This window comes from Mixophyes fleayi, chromosome 7 (genome assembly GCF_038048845.1).
Source record: "Mixophyes fleayi isolate aMixFle1 chromosome 7, aMixFle1.hap1, whole genome shotgun sequence".
Taxonomy (NCBI): Eukaryota; Metazoa; Chordata; class Amphibia; order Anura; family Limnodynastidae; genus Mixophyes; species Mixophyes fleayi.
The window spans coordinates 36,898,158-36,902,646 of record NC_134408.1 but is presented as its reverse complement, the minus strand read 5'-3'; positions in this window follow the sequence as shown (position 1 = coordinate 36,902,646).

Here is a 4,489-nt window from a genome sequence, read left to right as displayed (position 1 = left end):
CTGATACAGTAACAACTGGAATAGCTCCCTTGTGTGGAGAAGCCCAAGCATCTTATGGACACCCTCAGTAGACCAGATGACCTAACAAAGGGATAATGACATATTCAGTTTAACTAGTCTTCAAACTATAACACAGTGTGTGCCACTCCCTTCAGGCTTTTTTTGAATCACGATCATGCCTTTCAGTCTACATGGAGCACCAAGGAGCAGCAAAGATTAATGGACAAGGTTCCTCACCCCCAGCTGAACTATGCGGCAGTCTATTTCATTGACATTGTCATTTTCAGTACCCACTGGAAGTGCCATCTAAATAGGCTGAGGGCAATGTGTTGTTCCCTGAGACCAGCAGATTTGTCAACATTGAATGTGCTTGCAAAGCGAGAAGCCAAGGATTTGAGATATTTACTGGGCAATGGAGTTATAAAGCCACTTATAGGGAAGTGAGAGCTTTGACCAAGACTCCTGTCCCTAATTCAACTTTTTTAGGTATGGCATGGTATTACTGGGGGGGGGGGGGGGGGCAGGGGGGGGGTCATTCCTCATCTCTTAACAAAAGTGACTAAATACTCTATATGGCTCTGTTATAAAAGAAAGAACCTATTTTTTTGAAGTGGTCCCCATGTGCTAAGTAGGCCTTTTAATCCATTAAGTTTATTTTATGTTGAGGTCCTTTGTCTTATAAAGTGGCTTCAAATAAGTAAGTTTACGGACAGTCCTATCTCAGCTACAGGATGGCACGGACTACCCAGTGTTCTTTATTAGTAGGACGTTTTCCCCAAGGGAAAAGGAATGTCTATTAGTAAAGTGGGCCATTGTTTCCTTAAGATATTATTTGACCTTGGATCAGTTTCAGTTACAGCTGGATGATAACTCTCAGTGTGAGAGACTGGTTGACAGATGTCAGTGCTGGAGACCGGGTGGCAGTTGTCCTGCTGTGTCCAGGGCTGTCCCTATTGGCTAAATTGTCGTTCCAATTCTGCAGAGTGCATACACACTGCAGAATTGGAAAAAATTGTTCCATTATTGAATGAGATTTTTAGTTCAGATGAGCAATCTTGTTCAATGATATTATGTGCATTATAATGATAATCCTTCCAGGGTACGTATTACGGTGATATCGGGTCAATCAGTCGTTTATCGTCTGATTGGCCTGATAATTGTCGGAAAACACAGTAGTGTCTACCCAGCCTTAGTTACGGACCATGATCCTCTCAAATGGAAATGGTTAAATGCCATTAAAGATGGTAATGTGAGGTTAACCAGATAGTGCCTGGCCTTCCATTCTTTCTCTTTTGATTTAGTTCATCGGTCAGAACCTGCTAATTGAATGCCAATTTATTTTACAGGTGCGGCTGGGAGAGGCGTCCCAATCCCGTTAACAGGAGCGGAAGGTAGTAGGTTGTTAGGGGTTAATGATAATGTCTCCATGAAATAGATTACTAAGCGCTAAGCTTAATATGTCTCCTCCCTGGGGCTAGTATACGCACTGAATATATATATAGAGAGAGAGAGAGAGAGATCGGGGGGGAGATCAAGGGGAGGTGGGCGTGATGGGTGTGGGGCCTGATGGATATTTTGCCCTGCCCCCTAAACAGCAATCACATTTCGTGTCCAAGTACAGCAGGGAGCGGAGCCACGATGAAGCACGATTTGCGCCCTAAGCCCCGCCCCGCCACTTTACTATTGAGGTGGTTAGGAGCCGGGAGGTTGACCTGCTCTTCCGGTAGTCCGGGAGGACTCCCAGAAATTCGGGAGTCTCCTGGACATTCCGGGAGTGTAGGCAACTATGAAACAAATAAAGGAAACAAGGCTAATCAAAGTGTTTGGTCCATTTGATTCCATATTCTCATGTTTACAGGGCTTTTTTCTGAGAAAAACACATGCCTCTCAAGCCCCCTTTGGCCTGTCTATATATAGATTTATCCAGACAGACTTTGAAGATAAAATAAATGTAGAAAGTAGTTTTTAACATTGATTTGTGATGGACAAGATTTGGTGGTTTTGACTTTGACTTTAGAATGGAGCTTAACAGGCCATGGTGACCCATTTTAAGTTTTGATTTGAAGCCCAGTCATTTATAATTAGGTCCTTTCATCCCTATTGTTCAGTCCTGCATAAATGCTGGTAAGACCAGAAAAATGATTATCAAAGATTAATATATGTCACAAGTACCAATAACAATCCATGAGATGTACTGGGCAAGGCTGCTACACTAATCTAAATCCACACTACAAGCAACTCACCTGAAGTAGGTCATGCAAAGAGTTCTCCCTGCAGATTTATTATGGATTATTCCTGACAAAGGACATAATGATCACTTAGCTACTCCTGTTAACCAAGAATCCATTTGGTTTGTAATTAAAAATCTTGAATTTGTGGATTTTATTCTGTGACTTTTCCAAAAGCTATTGTACTATACCCAGCCCTTACTGACAACTAACCTCCCCCCCTAAAAAAAAAATATTGTTTTCACATATGACATATAAAGAATTTTCTAAAAAAGCTACTAACATGGAACTTGTCGGACACACTTATCACTGTCCATGTTTGTGTGTGAATTCACACATTTTTACAGAACAATTTTGTTAACTAGGAGACTGCAAGCCTATCAATAAAATACAGGCTAATGCAATGACACAACTCAGAGAACCGTGCCCTCCTGTTGACAATAAAATATTTACAAGCAAACACTTGAGAAATAGCAATGTATAGAAATTTGAATATAAACATAAACAGACAAGTGTATAATCACAGGGTACACAACTTTTACACATATTGAACCACATCAGCGTTACAGGGTGCCCTTAATGACAAAAGACTTGTGCGATATTTATAAGGCTGGAACAAGCTGTAAAAGGCTGTGTGAAACTCATTGGCAAGCACAGGGTATTTATACTAAGTGCTACTCCAAGGAAATCCCTCAGCAGATGTGAGGTCAGATAGCTGTGATGAAATGCCAAAAGTAGAAAAAGTCTTCTTAGTGACAAGGGTACAACCCTAGACTCTGCTTGTGCTGCAAATCAGATACCCTATGTAAGCTTAAAAGTAAATTAGCCATTAATAACTCAGCGAGCATCTCTTAACCCTTTGTATCACTCATGGTGCCAGCTTTATCAAAATGCTGTATTAAAAATGCAATATTCATAATCCACTGCTAATCCAAGCCTGCTATATTTTAATTTACATGCAAACATAAAAAAAACAATAATGGAGCCTATTCTGCACTGCATAACCTTACACCTTGGGCCTGATTCATTAAGGATCTTAACTTAAGAAACTTCTTATTTCAGTTTCCTGGACAAATCCATGTTACAATGCAAGGGGTGCAAATTAGTTTTCTGTTTTGCACATAAATTAAATACTGACTGTTTTTTCATGTAACACACAAATACTTGATAGCTTATTTGTACACTGAAATATAAAGTTGATATTTGTGTGCTACATGAAAAAACAGTCAGTATTTAACTTATGTGCAAAACAGAAAACTAATTTGCACCCCTTGCATTGTAACATGGTTTTGTCCAGGAGACTGAAATAAGAAGTTTCTTAAGTTAAGATCCATAATGAATCAGGCCTCTTCTTGTTTAGATTAGAAGAGAACAATATTTAGGTATATTATTAGTATGTATGTGTGTATTTGCAAGGTAGAAAGGGGACAATAAGATCCCTCACTACACCACGAAAATAACATAATAATACTATTATTGACTGTGCATTGAGTACAGCGTCTTTAAAGCAATTACCCAATGTCTATATAACACATCTTACACTGACTGGCTCCTTAAGTGTCTTTATGGGTAAAGTCCCGAGGTCCAATCTGGGCGATCCTTTCGGACTGTCTTCCAAAACCACCTCCACCACCTATGTAGGAGAATAGACATAAACATTAAAATTGCTGAAAGTGAAGGAAATTGTTATCCAATTACTATAAATGACCCTGTCACCCGACTCTTGGAGAAACAGATGCACATTAACACAGCAAGTTTGAGTGCATTTGTTTAAACAGAGATCTTTTTCATGACTATCATGCAGTTGAAATACAGCACGTCTCAACAAACTGAAACCAATGCTCAAAACCCCAGCTTTGTCTTAATAAGGAAACACATTTTCTTTGTGTTTGTACTCACTCTGCAGAAAACCTCTGGATAAAATCCAAATCTCTTCCTGCCAAACAAACATATTAGAGATCACCCATCAACAGACACAAATCAAATCCACGTCAGCTCATCCCTAGAAGACTTCCCTACCTCCGGAATCCCCTGACACTGTGGACTCACCAGGCATAATGCACTCTCTCCCTTGTCTGTAACGTCTAATCTTGTAAGGAGCAGCGTACACTAGTGATACATAAACTATTCAGGCATAACTATAATAACAGAGAGGTATTTCCCCCTCACCATGGTGAATTTAAAGGTCTTTTTAGGGGTAGAGAGTGGGGTTCAGGGCAGCTTCTGGGAGCAGTAGGCACTCCCCCAGGGACCATGGCATT